General features: G+C 45.5%; 1 protein-coding gene across 1 annotated transcript in view; it reads left to right on the forward strand.

Annotated features, from left to right (window-relative positions):
• Window positions 1–18,152, forward strand: part of CASTOR2 (cytosolic arginine sensor for mTORC1 subunit 2) — an 89,463-nt gene that overhangs the window by 496 nt on the left and 70,815 nt on the right. The gene's annotated exons all lie outside the window — the stretch shown is intronic.

An 18,152-nucleotide genomic window follows, 5' to 3' on the forward strand; every position in this document is an offset into this window, starting at 1 on the left:
CAGCGTGCCGGGGTGGGGGCAGCCTCGTCCTGCTGGGGGCGAGGGGAACCTGGTGCTGTAAGGGTGGGGGGCACTCAGCTTCCTGCAAGGGTCACCCTCACTGCCATGGGGCGGGGGGCTGTGCTGGGGGTACCTTGCATTTAAAGGGAATGGGGGGGAGAGGGTGAGGCAGCCGTCCGTGCGAGGAGGCAGGGGGCTGAGACCAGGGGGCTCCTTCCTTCCCCAGGGCAGGGTTTGGGGGGGGGTTAGCGGCTCGCTGGGTGCCCCCCGCAGCGCTCTGTCCCCGTCCCAACACGGGGCTTAGCGCTGGATTTGGGGTCCCGCAGTCACGTCGGGGCGGCCCCATGGGGTCCCATCGCTCGGCCCGGGCTGGGAACAGGTGGGGGGGCCGAACAACAAAGGACAACAGCGGCAGCAGCGGGAGGAATGGTGCTGCTTTTTATCCTTTTTTTTATTTTATTTTTTCCTTTCCTTCCCCCCCCTCCCCATCCCCCGACCCGGTTGTTGTTGCTTGCAGCACTTATTCCAAAAGCCGTGTTTGCCTTAGGAGGCTCTTCTTCAGCGCTGCCAAATGGTGGGATGGGGGTGGTGGGACGGGAGAGGGGGGTTGAATGCTCACCTTGCACTTGGTCTTCTACAAAACCCGTGCTGTTGGGATAGCTTTGTGGAGAGAGGAAAAAAAAAAAAGAAAATGTAGTGGAAGGCACCGGGAGGAATTTTCCTTTTTTAGAGGAAGGAAAACCCCATCGCTCTGCCCGGTTCCTTGCATGCATTTCAGCGCCTGGGCCTTCCCCAGCAAAACAACTGGAATTGCAAATGCTTCTTCTCGTGGCTTCCCTCGGCTGGTTGACTTTGTGGCTCTATTCAGAAAGAGGAATGGCAATGTAAATAATACAACCCGAACTCTTCTTGTTTTTCCTGCCTGGTAATTAGTATTTCAGCTTTCTCCTCAGATTGCATTCTTATGACGAAGGTGGGAAATTTTCTTTGGCAGCGGGACAATAATAAATAGCTAATAAATTTCCTTTTTATTCCTGAAATTGTTTTAGCCCGAGCTGTAATTCAATCCTCTCCCTGCAATAACGCTCACGGATGAATGGATCTATTTGTGGTGTAATTTGATTACGGTCCCTTATCTTCCAGCTAAACTTCATGCATTGAAATCTCACTCTGATTTGGGGCTCATCCCATTCGGTTCAGCGCTGTGCAGTGTGTGCATATCAGCTCCTTGTTTACTGCCATCCCCGAGTGCTCCACGGGGTACCCAGAGCTCTTCAGGCTGATACTGCTCTTTTTCATGTGGTTTTCTTTTCATTACTTATTAAAAGTGGTTGCTGATTAGGGAATGGGTGGGGGGTGCTAACACACAAAGTATCAGCGTTCGCATCAGCTAGGAGACCTTTAAACCTGTCTCTTCTATTGCATGGGCTGGGTATTGGTGGGGTATTGACTTAGTTGTGTATTTCAAGTTCACGGCCACTTATCCTTTTTTGGTTGGTGTTAAATTCATCTCAGGTGTTGGAGAGGGGTCAGGGCAGCAGGCAGTGTTGATCCAGGTGTGCCATTGCCTCCTGCACGCAGCACTCAGATCAGAGCTGTGCCTGGTTGCTGCTGTGGGCTCCGACCCTTTCTGTGCTCACAGAGCACCACCAGCAGTTGCATGGAATCTCACTGGTCAGGAAAAGCAAACTGTTTGTGGAAAGGTTTTACTTGGCTTGGGAAGCTTGTGTTTATTTCCCTTCTGCTTGGTTGTTTTTTCTTTTGGAGGTTTAGGGGAGGGGAGGGAAAGCTGGTGCTGCTCTTGGGACAGCGGATTGTGCCACATGCAGATGGGATGCCCACCCCATAGCCTGGTGGTGTGAGAAGGGTGGAGGTCTTCAGTGCACCCGATCCCCCCTCCTTCTTTAAGAGGTGCCCTTAAGAAGGGGATGGCAGCTTACAGCAAGGCAAATGCCCCCTCCTGAGCACCCTGCCTGAAAAGGACCTGGGAGTGTGGGAAGGACAAGAGAATGGTGCCACCCATATCCCTGCTGCTGTTTTCTGGTGAGGTTCCAAAGTTACTTTTACCCACCGATGCTTTTCCCATTGAGATCTTAAACAGAGTGTTTATCTGTGCCCATGGGAGATAATGATCTGTGGGATGGACGCGATCCAGGGAGGTGGCAGTGACATCGCTGGTATCCTTGTGTTAGGAAACGTTCTGGTTTTACAGAGGCTCTTACTTCTGAGGGGTTATCTGGGAGGAGTATTGGAATCTCTTTCACATTCTTATACACTAAGGAGATGGGCTGGAACAGATTTTAAAGTCTTGAATGTTTTTCTTGATCCTCTCGGGAAGGAGCAGTAACAAACACCCCTCTCTTCAGTTGGCCTTTCGCCACTTTGTCTGCCCCTGTTCGTGTCACGAGCCTTTTAATTTAGCTTCTGTTACAACAGCAGTATTTTATTCAATTTTTTTTTTTTTAATTTTTTTTTTTTTGCACAAAGAACAGCAATTTTGAAACAGTTCCGATGGCCAGAAGCAAGAAAGCAGTTAACGAGGTGAAGAGGTGAGAGCAGCAGTGAATAAAGCAGCAGGCTGAGCAGAGCTGCAGGAAAAACAGTGGATCATAACTTTGCATTTTATGTAAAGCTGCCTGAAGCCAGGTAGCCCAGTGGTAACTGATAGTGAAACTCCAGCTTAGTTGTGCTGCTAGTGCTCTGCTTGTGTAAATGAGCACAGATCTATTGATTGTAGCTCTGCCGGGCACCCTAGTGGAGGATCTGCTCCATGTCATTTGTAGTTGCATGCTGAAATTTGCATCTATCTCATCTTCTTTGCTCTTGCTCTCCTCTTGATCCTCATAGAGCTTTACTGATCTCGATATGCCTGTGTTTGGCTTGCGAGTTCCTCAGTGCCAAGGATCTCCAGCCTGTTCTGAAGGTGCGCGTTGTGCTGGTGGGTGTCAGAATGCTTGTAAGGACATCTTTGCCCCATCCCTGGAGGCATTCAAGGCCAGGCTGGATGTGGCTCTGGGCAGCCTGGGCTGCTGGTTGGCGACCCTGCACATAGCAGGGGGTTGGAACCCTGCTACGCTGTGGTCCTTTTCAACCCAGGCCATTCTATGATGATGCTATGATTCTCTTTTTACTACGTTAATTATGAATGGAGAGGGAGGACTTGGATAGCTCTGAGCCACCAGTGTGTGTGGTAAGGAGGAGTAAAGTGAGCCCGACCTTCTCTTTTGGGTTCATAAATTATACATGGAGAGTTCGAGTCCCAGAGAAAAAAGTGGGGTCGGGGTTCTTCCAAGCGCTGTGTCTGTATAATATAATTAGCCCCTGGTTGCTGATATCTGGGTAATGCTGTGATGGACTGTTGAGCATCAGGAGCCAATGAGTTACCAAACAGCCTGCCCTCTCTTGTGTCCACTAACATAATGCTTCGGTGGCAACCAAGGAATTACAGTACTTGAGGGAAAAAGGTATTCCTTAAGTTCTAACGATGATAAGTTGCAGCTAGGATGAAGTTGAGCACAGTGAGAAGTAGGGAATGACAAACATGCAGAACAGACTGGATTTTCTTCCGTCTTTGAACAAGCAATGGAACCAGGTTTGTTATTCTTGCTAAGTTTGTGATGGTATTTTTGGTGATCTGTCCCTTTTGCTCGCTAGTGTGTAAGTAACTGATACTGCTATTTAGAAACAATGTGCTGTTGCTATTAATATGAGTGTTTGTCACTCCCTGATTACTTGCTTGCTGCCCAGGTGCCCTGAAATTGGAGGTGCTGTAATAAAGGTCCACTTCGGGTTTCAAAGCATGAAAGGACAAACAGATATTGAAAATCTGTGCAGAGTCTGAGGTCAATTCAGGAGATCACCAGCCCTTTCCCTTTTTTTGTGGGGGAATTTGTGCCCCTCGTATAAAGTGCAGATCAGTCTGCAGTGTGGGGTGATCTGGCAAGGATGGGTTGCTCCTGTTATTAAAACCTCCTCCTCTTGGCTTGTGCCACTCAGCGTGTCAGAGAAAGGCCACTGAATAAAGGTTTTGGAGGTGTTTTCTCACCCAAAGCAGATTGCTTGTGTTGTGGCAAAGACTCCCAAAGGACTTGAGTTGGGTTTTGTTTGATGTGGTTGCTGAGGTTTTGAGCCTTTCTCAGCCCCACCTGTTGGCCATCTGCTATGGAAGTATCCACACGCTGTTATCCAGATGCCCTGGGAAGCCTTAAGCTACCTGCCTGCCTTCCTACAGCATTCCCATGTATGTGTGTGGGGTGCAGGGCTTGCTGGTGGGCAGTCAGCATCGTAAGAATCCAATGGATGAGAAGGACAGAATAGAGAGTTTGTGTTGGAGCTTCATGAAGGGCATAAGCTCTTGAATTGTGCGTGTCCTCAGTTTGTGCTCCGGGCTGCTGGGTGTCCTCACTGGACTGTGAGGACATTCTGCACTATTTTAATGCGCTGAGCCTTGTAAAGAGCAGGTTTCCTTCCTGGTGGTCTCTTATTGTTCATCTTCAAATGCTGTTATTATTTCCCTTTCTTTCCCTCCCCTGGTGTGGAGGCTGCCTGGTGGGGCCCTGCTTTGTTTTCTTCCTTCCCTGCCATCCATCCCAAGGAACCAAATGGAGTTCCAAAGGCAGGGCAGCAACTCTGGATCAAACCACACCTGGCTGCAGTTGTAGTGGGGTGGTGGTTGTTCCTCATTTCCCACGTTAAGCTGTTTCCATCCTTTAGTAGAGATATTGCATGGACACTGCATCATCTGAGGGTACAGTGCTGGATACAAGCCTCGTGCCCACCAATGTTGAGCTGAGAAATATTTATTAAAAAAAAAAAGAGGGACAAAATATCTATCTTTTGCTACATAACTCATCAAAACTCCCTTCAGCTGAGTATTTATTGGGATGGAAATGAGTATTTAAAAGGAAAATGTAGCTTTCGTTAATTCCTGGATGGCTCCCTCTGCAATCTAGGTGCTCCAGGTCTGGTAGGGCAAGTGTGGCAGCTGTGCATTTGTCATCCGGAAGGAGCAGTCGAGTTGTTCATTAACACAATGGTTGGAATCCACAGGCAGTTCCTACCACTGAGTTATAACTTAAATTAGGCCCCGTTTGATGGCTGAAACTATTTGACAATGCCTTGCTTGTGCTCTATAAATACGTAAATCTTTCCACTTAATTCGACTTTTTTTTTAATCTGTTGAGCACACTACCTCATTTATCTCATACACAACTCCTTAATCGTCCTGCGTGTTTTAATGCGTGTGGACAAGGGCTACAATTCCTTTTTTCAGGGGAAAACAGTGCGGATTTGTTCTTTTGTTTACTGCAAACTCCAGAGTAAACTCCAGCTCTGATCTGCTGATAGCTGAGGGCTGGTGGAGGAAGGATTATACAACAGGAGTCTGAGGAAATAACTCCATTCATTGCAGCATCAACAGAGCAAAGCCTGTAAGTTGCAGTTACCGTCAGTGCTCGGATTGGATGGTCTTAGCCATCTTTCCAACCTTAATGATTCCATGCTTTCAGAGTGAAAAAGATTGCTCCCCCTGAGCTCAGCTTGGGTTTATGGAGCTGAATAGAAGCTGCAGTTGTTGGGAGAAAGAGCAACAGACAAAAAATTATGGCACGAAAGAAATGAAGATTGATGAAGCCTTTTTTGTGACTGTATGATCCCCTGTTGCTATTGGACTTACTGTGCAGTGTTCTGCTGGGCTGCCCGTGGAAATAAAGAATCTGATCTCATTTTTGTGGTCTGATGTATAATAAACATTTCGTATGGGTTGATAAGTTTTTGTTGTTTGTTTGTTTTTGTTTCACATCCTATTTAAATATGCCTAAACTTCCTCACCAACCAGGATCGACTTCCTTGCTTTGGTTAAATATGTTTAACTGGAGATCAAAATAAAATATTTCTGACCTGCTGCTTTGGAGGGCTCGCTGCAGTAGTGCTGCTGAGCACAGCGTTGGCACAAGGAAAAGATGAGTGGCGAGTCTGTTTGGTGACAGCAAACCATTTGTTAGTCTTTGAGGGACTTCTGAGGTACACTTGTATGGGCATGGCTGTATTGCTTGGAGGCCAAGTGCTTGTTTTTCAGACCTTTCTGGTCCAGTTCAGTTTCATTAACGTGATGGAATTGATGTTTTTTAAGATGCATGTGCTATTCTTGTCTGGTGGGGATGTGTGGGCTGTTAGTGTTGGTAGGAAGTCCTTGACCCAAATACTTCCAGTACAAAGTGTTGATTAAGTGGGAACCTGGCCCCTTCAGAAGTGTGGATGTTTAAGATATATTAAGAAGTGTGATTGATGAAGATATATCTGTAAAAGAAAAGTTGTTTTCTTCATTTACAATGTGTTAGCATCTCCATCAGAGAGGACGTTGGGGATATCGTGAGGAGTCGCAGGCTGCACAACATAAGGATAGAGCAAAATGCAACCTTAGGATGTTGTATGAAGTATTAAAATATGTGAATTTAAAAATAAAAGTTGTTGGGGGAGCTTCTAGAGCTTGGAGGGGAGAATTTACAGTTCAATACGGATTCAACAGTTAAAATGGAGGTGTGACTTTCTTCCCATCCTTTTCTGTCCAGGCTTTATGGAAGCACTGCATGTCATTGAATCTGGGTGATGGTACTCTCTGGTTTTGGTGATGCCTGAATACTTACCCTACTTCTGTGGTTAAAAGTTGTGTGATCAGCACTGTTTTATGTCTCAGAACATACCCTGTCATACAGAGGGAGTTGGTTGAAGTTGACCTCAGGACCTTGATGGAAACGGCCCGTGTTGATCTTCCTTAACATTCGTAGTTTTTATTCCTTTTCCTAAATAAAGATTGACTTTCTTCTCTTGATAACCTCTGAGGTGCTCACTTGCGCATAAGTAGAGTCTCAAAAAAAGGAAAAAATATTGTTCTTAATAATGAGAGATACTCTGTATGCATCTAAGCAGCTGTATGCATTTACATAGATTTACTCAGTCTTTATTTTTTGAAAATGATGGATGACTTATTTATTACATGATTAATCTTTCAGTTGTGATCTTTTTCAAGCAGCTTTTGGGTGGAAATTGAAGCTTGAGTTTAATGGGGTAACAAACAAGCATTTTCATTTGCTGTTTTTTAAGTAATAAACAAAGGCAAATGTGCTGAGCGCTTAGAAAAATACCTGAACCTATTTAGTGTTTATAGCTAAGCAATTTAATGTGATCTGTACTGAACAAACTGAACTGACAGTGACTGGAGACTATGCATGTCAAGACATGGGGCACTCAGTCTCAGCCCCCCACAGGTCTGCAGGGTGGGAGAGGGGGAAAAGCAAACAAACAAACGCCGACTTGCTTGCATTTTCAGTTCCTAATTTGTTTCTCAACCCGGAATGAACCAGTGATGGTTCTGAACTGAGCTGAGTAATTAGCAACGAGAAAACATTCTCTTTGCAGAAGATGCTCTCGCTGTCAAAATCTGGCTTATTGCGTAAATGGACTGGTTCCAGTTGCCATGTCACCCATTCCTCCTCAATTGCCTCGTTACGTGTGCTGTGCAGTTCCAGCAATCAATACACTTCCTTTGATAATTCTTACACCTCAGATGTCATCGCCCCAAAAATGACTTCAGGTGTCTTCACATCGGACGTGTTGATGTTGAAATGAAATCGTACTTTTGTTCTCAAGTCTTAACTACTTTGCTCTGAAGTGGGCAGGTTAGAATTAACCTCACACCACTGTGGAGATAAATGGGGGACAGATTATGATAGACTGAGATGGTGTGGCTCTGGATTTTGCCTGGTTCAGTCTTGTACCTGAAGCCATGCACGTGGCTTTGCTATTTTTTGTGGTGTGTTGTTCTTCTGGACATCATAACTCTGTGCTCTGTTGGCACTATGTTTTGTATCCCGTATAATTTGTGATTTAATGCCTTGTTTAAACAGGACCAAGTGTTTTTTGAAGTGAGGTTATGTGACCTCTTGGCTTTGGAGAGATCCCTCAGTATGAAGGAATAACTGCTGTGTTGGTTTATTGGTTCTTTTTGTTTCCTTGTGAGCTTTTTACTCCAGGCTGTATATTGGCTACATGCTGCTTAAAGGGAAGAGAGAAGAAGGAGAAGGGGGGGGAAAAAAAAAGCAGAAGTTTGAGCAACCTCGAGCCTGCTCTGATTTAAACAAAGTAGAAGCCAAAAAATTCCATAGCTGGATAACAGCAGAGCTGGCCTTTGGAAAGGGCGCGTGCTCATGTATCAGCACAGACGTGGAATTACAGTTTTAGGAGTGTTAGATGGATGGATGAGGCCAATGGAGCCTCTCCAACCCCAGCCCCCTTCGTGGAAGTTTAATTTATGTCCTTGATATAAGTAAGGGAAAGTATTAGATTGGCCTGGAGTCCAGCCGTCCCCTGGTTTGACTCAGCATACGGCACTGTGAGGTGGATGCTGTCCCTCTTGTGCTGTCATAGGCCAGAAATCCTTCTCCTTTGCACAGGAGTGTGAAATCAGCCTGGAATGACAAATATAAGAAGACTTTGTGCATCCTGGACCCGTTTGAATGGCTTTGTTCATTCAGATGGCGGCTGGATTGTAATCTCCGGCAGTGATTTAAATATGAAATAGTCTCAAAACAATACGGTTATCTATTAGCTCCTAATGGGCTCCTGAAGCAGTGTATTTTCAGTGGGTGTCTCATTATGGAAGTGATAATGACCTACTTACTGGGAGGGGGTGGGGAGGGGAAAAAGTCAGCAATGACAAATAGCAGGTATGTGTAAAATGTTTCGTGTCAGATTGGTGTCCTTCTGTGATACACTTGTACATCAGCATATGCTTTATGTTCATTTTCTTCTGTGTTCGTAGTATATCATGTTACGTACATCTGTGGCTGTTAATCCATGTCTGAGAGCCTTCCATGCCGTGTTACTGCTGCTCATCTCCTTTGGGGCTCCCACGGGCTGGGACAGAACTGTGTGCTTCCTTATGGCTTTGCAGACGGACACTCAGAGCAGGTACAAGCTCTGTGTTTAGAATCACAGAACAGAACCATAGAATTGCTTGAGTTGGAAGGGACCCCCAAAGGTCCAGCTCCCTACAATGCACAGACACCTACAGCTCCATCAGTGCTCAGAGCCCCTCCAGCCTGACGTTGGCTGTCTGCAGAGATGGGCACCCACTTCTGGGCAGCCTTTACCTTTCACTGTCCTGTAGTCTGGGTGTTGTTGGAGGATCACAGCCAAGCAGCTGATGAAATTCCCAGCCCTGAGACAGCAGCTCCCACCTCCATTGTTGTGGAGCGTGTGATCCAAGTTCAGGGGATTTAAAAAAGGGAAAAAAGGCACCTTTTGAAGGCAGCTTGGTTGGGTTGTGTTTATGGCACGGGCCCACAGATGTTTGCTGTAGTGCAGCCGTGGGTTAGTTAATTTTGAAGAAATCCTTGTTGGACTTTCTAACCTTTATTACCGATCAGATGGTTAGATCATCTTGTAGGGATAAAATTAACATGTGAAGGTGTGAGTAATGTAGTAATGGCTTTTCCAAACTAATAGGATAGACACAGCTTACACGTATTACTAGTATGCTTTGAATATTACATTTGCTCCTTTTATGTTTTTAATTCCAACAGTAACACTTTTTTTCCTTGTCTTTGAAAGAGCTCAGTGACAGGAATAGAACAGTTCCTGGATTCAAAATAGAGTGGTACTTTTCCCTTGGCTTGTTTAAACATACGGCGGATTATGTATTCCTTCCAGGATCAGCACAGAGAAAAGGACAATGAAAGAATTTTGTGCTGTTCCTTAAATGAGTCTTCCATGAAGCAGAGCTTAAATTGGGTTGGAACCTTTTAGTCACTTGTCCAGTGTACGCCGTGTCAAGTTTGCTTCCCATTTAATGTTCGCTTCAGATCAAATCTGATGTGAGTTACCTGATGTAGTGTTTTTGGAGATCAAAGCACTTGTACCCCAAGGCTCACTGGGGGCAAAGGGGCATAAACTCTGCAATGCCTGTTAGTGTGGGTGAGAAAGAATGCTTAGTGATTTCTTAATAATCACATCGTGGACAAACACACTGACAGCTTTCTGGGGGTTCGTGGTGCTTCATGCAGAAGAGAGCAAAGATGCACTGATGAGAATTAGTTGGGTTAATCAAAATGGGAGTCCGTGCTTTTTGGTGGGAGAGGTGAAAGCCATGCCTCCAGTCTGTATCAGCCACTTGAAACCGCTGTTGTCTTGCTGCTCCTGCCTTCATTTTCGCTTGCCTTTTCAGGCCCTGGTTTTTCTGGGTGCATTAGTGAAAGCATACTCTGTTGTCTTTGCCTATACGTTGAGTTGAGTTGAAAGATGTCCATCTGAGCTGCCAGTAATAACAGCAGTCTTCCTGAACGTCATAAAGGAAACAGGAATATACTTGTATGAGTGTGTTTGTGTATGTGTGTATTAAAAAGCCACATGTATGCAAGCGTACATACATATGCATGTGTATATATGTTATTCCGCAGTCAGAGCACCCTTTAAATGGGAATTCTCTCAACTAGAAATGAGAGCTTGTGCTGACAAACAAAACCACATCCTTCGGGGGCTCTAATAGCTGTGCTTCAGGATGGAGAATGTCTCTCTTCCCGATCCCCTTCAGCTGACAGCTGCTACAGCGGAGGCTGAATGTGAAATACATTTCAGGCGGCTGTATCCTGGGCGCTGGGAAGGCTGTGGAGCTCAGAACAATAGCAGAATGCGGAGCTGCCAGCAGGGAGTCTGAGTGGACAAGTATAATCATGCACCGCTCAGCTTTCAAGGAAATTACAGTTAGTGCACTGACTTGCTCATAATAGCGATGCATTGTTTGGCTTAATAACTTATCAGCTCTCCAGGAACCAGCCAGCGATCACTGTCATCATACCCTGCTAATCATTCTGTTCTCCGTCTGCCCCGCCGTGAACTGAGGACCTGTCACATCACCTACAAAACTGGCAAATTGAGTACACTGTCATTTTTTATATCTATCTTTTTTTTTTTTGCCCAGAAAGAACAATATCGCCCACCTTTTTTGTTCTTTTTTCTGTCTCTGATGTGATTGCACATTTAGAGTTACATATATATATATTTTTAAGTGTCAGGTTAAAAGCCTGAGCTTGAAGGGATGTCATGAGGTTGTGTTGTTGGCTTTTTTTTTTCCCCCATCTGTAGAGCCTGTGTTAAATTGCTCTTCTTTGTAGTAACTACTGGGGAACCGAATCTGAAATCTGCTTTTTTACAAACGTTGCTCTTCTGTAAAGCGTTTGGGGTGGAGGGGCAATTTTCTATCTGCAGTGCCTGAACTTCTGTCCGTCACTGGTAAGCAGCTCTGTAACAGCAAAGAGTGATTATCCCTGCTACAAAACATGGAATTTAGGCACAGGAAGGTGAAGTGATTTACCCCCAGGCACGCAGGGAGAAGGAGGCTGGTGTGAGTCCTGCTCCCAGTAGTCGTATATCCTCCCTGAGAGCGTTGGCTCCTTGTCAGGGCTGTTTGTCAGAGGCCAGCAAGGAAGGAGCTATTTCTGAGCATTTGTTCTAAAGGAACAGTGGCCACTGATACTCAAATGCATTTTACTGGATAATATATCCACGTCTTTAAGAGGTAACGCTTTAAATTCTTCTGGCTCTGCCTCTTATTGCTGCCACTGCTTGTTTTCTTACAGCCTGGCTGCACTGTGCGGCTGAAGGGCAGAGAGGGGAGTCAGGGCAGTGGAGTTTGGGGTGGTGCTTTGGTGTTGCCTGGATATGTGGTTGGGGATGGAAAGCAAAACTTCCTGCCTGAAGACTAATCCACCCAGCAGTAATGTATCTATAGCTTCAGACTACAGCTTGGGTAAATCTGGTGCTGTAACCAGCTCAGCATAGCCTGGGATGGGTTGAATGACTGAATGTCAGCCCTGCTTTTTGGTGGGTTTTTGTAGTCCGTGCCAGTCCGTGCTGCTGCATACACGAGAGCCTTTTCTTTGTTCACTGACAGCCACAGTGGCCAGAGAGCAAATGAAAACCTGTGGTGTGCTGCAAAAGAGCTCTATTTGCTAACCTTTAGGTAGATGGATCTTCCCATGGAGCAAAATGTCAGATCTGTGGGGACACCCACCCTTGGTCAGCAGTGTCACCGTGGGGGACGTCTCAGTCTAGGTCCATCCTTGGGACTGAAATGATGCATCTGAGAAAAGGGAGGGGGAAACAGATGGATGTGCCCGAATGAAACAAGCCTCCTTGCTGTTCTGAGTAGCACAGGCAGCTGTAGGGATAATATCCACTGATCTCAGGGATTGTGCGAACGGTGGGGTGGGCTATTTTTATTAGGCCAGGATGAGTACGCTGGGATTTAAATGAAATCCTGAGTATTTCAGTGTGTTGGGTTGGTTTTCAGTTGCTTGGGGTGTTTGCTTTGGCTTCCCCTCTCTTCTGTCTGCTGTAGCTTGAGAAAGACAATTGTATCTCTCCGCTGGTGACGACCAGAATTAAAATAGGAAGGAGCCTTCTGCTGCAAGATTTATTGCCTGGCACATCTCTGTTGTCTGATGAAGTGTCATCTCTCGTTGTGTTTTGAGAAGATGCTGCCTGCCTGTGATATCTCCGAACCATATGAGAAAGCAGTTGGCCACATCTATTCTTGTCAATTACTGGAGATTTAGTTCGTCTTTGTACGTAGTATTGAAGGATGTGAGTCCAGCCCCTGCTAATAGACAGAAAAGATCAGGTTGTTGTGAAATGATTGTCTCTATAGAGAGTTTGCATGCTTCAAATGAATTTGTGATTTCTGGCATCAAGAGGTGGGAAAAGTGCTGAGTAAATCTCTCTCATTACCAAGATCTGGTTTCATGGTAAGGAAATACGTGAAGCTTGCAGGTGTGTCTGTCTCGTCCATGTGAAAGTTTCCCACTCAACCAGCAGTTTGCAGTCTTCATTTGAAAACAAATGGCAGTTGTTCAGGTTGTTCCTACTGCAAACATGTCCTGTTTTGTTGCCTTCGGTTGCTGTAGGGCTAACAAATGGCAGTGACTTTGCTCCTTGCACTGAAAAACAGCTGATTTTCAGGTTATGCTTGACCAGAGTTTTCTCACGCAGGAGCTGTTTTTTCCCCCCCCTTCCTCATGCCTACAGATACAAGAGAATAAATGTCAATATCTGAGCCAATTACTTTGCTGTGGATCTGCCCTGTTAACCTAATTCTGCACCTGGCAAAGATAGCAAGTTTCTTTGCATTGATTGCAGTGAGCTGGAGCCCAAGCTGAAAAAATGGTGTAAGAGGTTCCGTTCTTGTAGACTTCTGTTGTCACAAATTCAACATCAAAATGGTTGAGGTTTCTAGGAAAACAAACCGTTTTGCTCGATTAAGCATGCATTGCAGTTCTTGGATTAATTCATGCTATATTAAAGCCAGCTCTTGATTATCTCTGGGTGAATTATGTAAATGGAGAAGTTCCTGTACCAGAATGGCAGAAACACACCCAGGCTAGATCTGGGTGGGCAGGCTGAAAGCAGCATGCTGTCTTCCTGGCATTGCATGGTGCGTTTCCCAGCTCAGGAAGCTTAGCATGCAACAGGATTGGTGACAGTTCTTCCCCACTAGCCCATTCCAGGCTCATTTGTATCATTTCTACTGCTTAGTTTTATCTTGCCAAAGCATTCCCAACCTGTTGTTCTGCATAACTGAAGCTTACGGTGTTCCCATCCTATTGCTTAGCAGCTCTGCTGCCACTGCACTCTGTGCTGGGCTTAAAGATGCTGATAGAAGCACCTGCACCTTCAGTATCTTCCCCATAGATGTTTTGTTGCAGCTCTCATCACTGTTCAGGAGCAGCTTTGTGCTGAGAATAGCCCACAATACTTCAGATACTCAAACTGCTAAGCAGTGGCTGGATGCTGTGCTGGGAGAAGAATACAAGGAAGACAAAGCATTAGACTTCAGCAAGAATCCAGGACGTTTTGCATGTAACTTTGGTTTTTGGTCAATATATGTTTAATTTTTTTTTATAAATAATTATGGGGAGCAGGTCTTCTGCACATCTATCCTGCAGGCTTAGGTGAAGGGATTGTTCTGTTGGATACAATACTCAGTATTGCCAAACTACCTACTTTGCTGAGGTGCTTAAATAATTCCAGTTAAAGCATGCAGTTATTTTTTCTTCACCAGATCTCCGTCACCTTTATGATTTCAGTGCTTCGTTTGGTGCTGTTTTCCAGGAGCCCTGCATGCTTGTGTTACAGCTGGCATGGTGGTACAGACCCACTGCAGTCAGGGCAGTGCACCCAAGGATGGCTCAACGCAGAGTGGTTTTGGTAGGCAAGGAGTGAGCTAAACCTGTGTAACAGGGGAAATTATTTGAATGAAAGCAGTGGCTTCATTGACATTGATGTAATCAAAGGGGACAGACTTTGTCCCTTCCTGTTGATAGACTGAAGTGTTGGTTTTTTTCCAGCACTTATATTCAGTTCTTTATGGTCCTTTGCCTAGTAGATGCTGCCTGTTGCACAATTCTAGATGACAAAAACAAAAACTGCAGCAGTTGCAGCTTTGTTCATTCTAACCCCAAGTTAAAATGAGGCTCATTTTACAGAAATCAGTGAATTGTGGTTCAATTCTTAGGATTGCCAGGATGCTTCATCTTGGCCTTCCTTCACGGCATGCAATATTGCTATTAAACTAGTAGCAAACTTCAGTACAGGTTTGAAGGAACAGGCTCTATTAAACTTTTGGTAGTATTCTTTTTACCCGTGGACCTGTTTAGCTAAGTGGCATCTCCTCCTGAAAGGTTTGTGTGTGCAGAGCAACTTGTGTCCTCTGCAGACAACACTGGGAGCATGTTTCTTGCTGAAATATAGAAAAGCACTGCCATTTTCATGCCATCTCTCCTCATACCCTTCTGCAAACTAATGGCTGGGCCCAGAACTGGGGACATGGCAGTGGAAATACCTGATCTTTCTGATTAGTGGGTTTGTGGCTGGGTTTCTAAGACTGCACAATATCCTCTGATGGCTTTCTGTCAGCATTAACCTTTTTTTCTTGGTCTGGATTGCTGACACTTAAATAATGACATCCTTCATGAAAGCAGTTTGCACCTTTCCTAAGCAGAACAGTGTTCTCTGTGGACACATAGCAGGGTTAGTTCTTTTGGACTGTGCTCTTAATAAGAGTCCAAGGCACTCGAGGATTCAGCAATTTGTGTTTATTCATTTTCAAAAAAAAAAAAAGCTTTTGGTCCCTCTGCTGACAGTTTGTCTTCAGCTTGCTGCCTTTTGAAATCGCCTGCAAATTCTGCACTGGCAATCTGTCAATCTGTCGTCTGAGGCAGGGGATGAGTGACACTGCTTGTTTCAACATATCGTAACTGTTGTGCTTGCTCCCACTAGCCCTGTAAAGTCTTGTTATGTCAGGGCGTGTGGGAGGGGTTGTATATATTTTTGTAGTTGGAGGGATCTCCTTTTGAATCCTTAATGTTAATGCATCTCGTGCCTTGGAAGGGTTTGGTTCTGCCAAAACTGTGTTGTTTTGAAGAAGTGCCACTTGTGCTCAGCTGGCCAAAGCCTTTGCTGTCGGAGCAGTGGGGTTTGGCTGCTGCAGCTGAGCAGGCTCCTCGGGGCAGAGCCTGTCCCTGTGTGCAGGCTGGAAGCTGTTGCTTGCAGATGGTGATGCAGCAAGCAGGCTGAAGGCGCAGAAAAAGTTTGGGTTTGATACAGCAATGACTAAATCAGGTTCTTTAGCCTGTGTTTTGCAGGAGGTCAAACTGTAATTACAGAGCCTTTCATCTTCTTTCTCTCCCTCTCTCCCGCTCTGCTCTTCGCCTGATCTTTTTTGTTGTTCTTCTTTCTCTTGAGGCTGCAGAGAGCAAATTCCTGCAGAATTCCTGGCACAGAGACACAGGCTGATAATGCCGGGTCTAATACCAAAGCAGGAGCTTGCTGCTGTTCTGTAGTTTCTAGCATGGGCCCATTGCAGTGTGGCTGCTGGAAGATCCCTGAGCAAAGCAAACTCATGCTCCATGACAGCCCAGTTCTGTGCCCCAGTGCTCAGTGCAGGCAGAGGCAGTGGTCTCACACTGAGCGTGGCAGGACAGAGCCCTTTGGTGGTGTTTGTGCCGCATGTACAGAATTGCAGTGTAGGATCCTGATGTTTATTCTTAGCTTGCTAACCGATTCACTGCAGAGCCTCTTGCGCATCATTCAGACCTAATCCTGACCACATCGCAGCCCCAGTGAAGCCCTTTTGGTTATTCACTGGGGATATGAGATCAGCTTCTTACCTGCTGTTTTTCTCTCATTTAGTAGGACTGGGGGAATGAAAATCATCCTCGTGCAGGAAGTGTGATAATCTGTTAATGTTTGTGCAGTGATAATGTGGGCATCACCGTGTGAGGCCTGGCATCCGCGAACGGGACTGATTGATGGCAGTTATCAGCCGGGCCTTTGGAGCATGGGATTTTTGGCCTCTTTCATCAGAATAGTTTTACGTGATTATAGAGGATAACGCTGGAAAATGTCTCTGTTCTGGGCTTGCCACATGTCCAGATGGCGAGGTCAGCGCAGCGTGGACCTGGCTCAGTTGCTTTGTGTGCCAGGATAAGTGCTGCTGCTTTCCCTCTGTGTGCTTCTGGCTCAGCTAGAAACCAGGCAGTTCTATGGCTGTCAATAAATCCAGAGAGCTGGAAATCATTATCTGCAGTGAACTCTGCTTTTATTGGCCTCCAATTAATTTCCCACCCCTTCTTCTAAATGTAGTTCTGAACCCCCCAGAGCTTGGCAGTGGATATTTTTCTCCATTTTTTAGGCAGTGTTTGTCAGTGTAGCGATGCTTCATGCTCTCGCCTGTGGAGTGATGGGTCTGTCCCATCCCTGTAAGCACCATCCCATTGCTTACATGTATTTGACTAATAGGGCTTTAACGCAGGTTATGTGGGTAAGGTCAGAGGCAGAACTATTCCCTCCTGTGCCTCCCAGACTGGGAGGCATCCTCCTGTCCTCCTTCACTCTGGAAAATTGTTCTGACCTTTCCAGCAAGCCAGTCATGGGGCCAAGGGTGCAAAGGGGACATGGCAGCCATAGCCAGCAGCTGGAAGATGGCTTTTAGGTGACTAAGGGTACATTGGCTGGCTTCCTTGTGTTACGGGGTTCAGGGGTAGATGTGAGCCTCCAGTTCCCTCATCCGTTCCCTTGTAGAGAGGTGACAACCCCAAGTGCTTTTCACCTCAGAAGAGCATGGAAGTTCTTCCCCAACACAGTGGGTATCAGAAGAAGAACCAGGATAAAACCTTTGCCTGCTCTCTGGGTGCACCTCAAGATGCACTCGGGTGTAGCCCAGCGTTGACTAAGCTGTTGTGTAGATAATACTTGTAGAATTTTGACCAGAGCTTGCCTGAAGACAGGGAGGCTCCTTTGCACTCTGATAATTTTTTTTTCCCATGATTTGTACTGTGTTTTCAGCCACTTTTTCGTTTCCTTTTGCTGACATTAGAGTATCATATGATTTAGGGCCTTGTTTTCAAGCTTGATACGAAGGCTAATTACTTCCTTCTTGCATCCTCCTGGTATGAAAACATGGGACTTAATCTTTTACAAAAGGGAATGACAGAGGGTTGTTGTGTTGTTTTGGTGCTGGTTTGTTTTTTTTTTTGTTTTTTTTTTTTAGGTGCGTGGAATTCTTTGGTGGACTTGAATTTATTTTTCATACATTTTTCACACATGACAATAAAACATGAGGAGCTGAGCTCCTATTGCATAGCTTTGTGTGGACACAGATTTCTGTTCGTGTTTGTACTCACTAGATCTAATTATGCAGTTACATTCAGCCTGCGGTGAGTACTTTTAGTAATTAGGGATAAACTATGGATATTTGATGTTTATATAAAAGTCAGAACGTATTTGTCTTGTTTTCAACCCTGACTTGCTTTGATTATCCATCGCCTTGTAGGTAATTAAGCTGTATGCTTACTCCATGTCCTATTTTCTCATGTTTTCTCTTACCTTAATTTGAGAAGAGAAGGGGAAAAAAAACTACAGCAGGAAACTTGGGAGCATTAGGAAATTGTTTCAGTGGGAATCTGTGGCAGTGTTGTACAGACATGCAGACGTTAAGGGTGGGCAGCCTGCTGTCTGGGCAGCTTGGCAAGGAAGAGGTCATTGCTTTAATGGTCCTCATCAACTGCTGGCTTAATAGAGCCATGGGAGCATCAACTCTT

This window comes from Lagopus leucura, unplaced genomic scaffold, assembly GCF_019238085.1.
Source record: "Lagopus leucura isolate 7727_CA_CO unplaced genomic scaffold, USGS_WTPT01 Super-Scaffold_100024, whole genome shotgun sequence".
Classification (NCBI taxonomy): domain Eukaryota; kingdom Metazoa; phylum Chordata; class Aves; order Galliformes; family Phasianidae; genus Lagopus; species Lagopus leucura.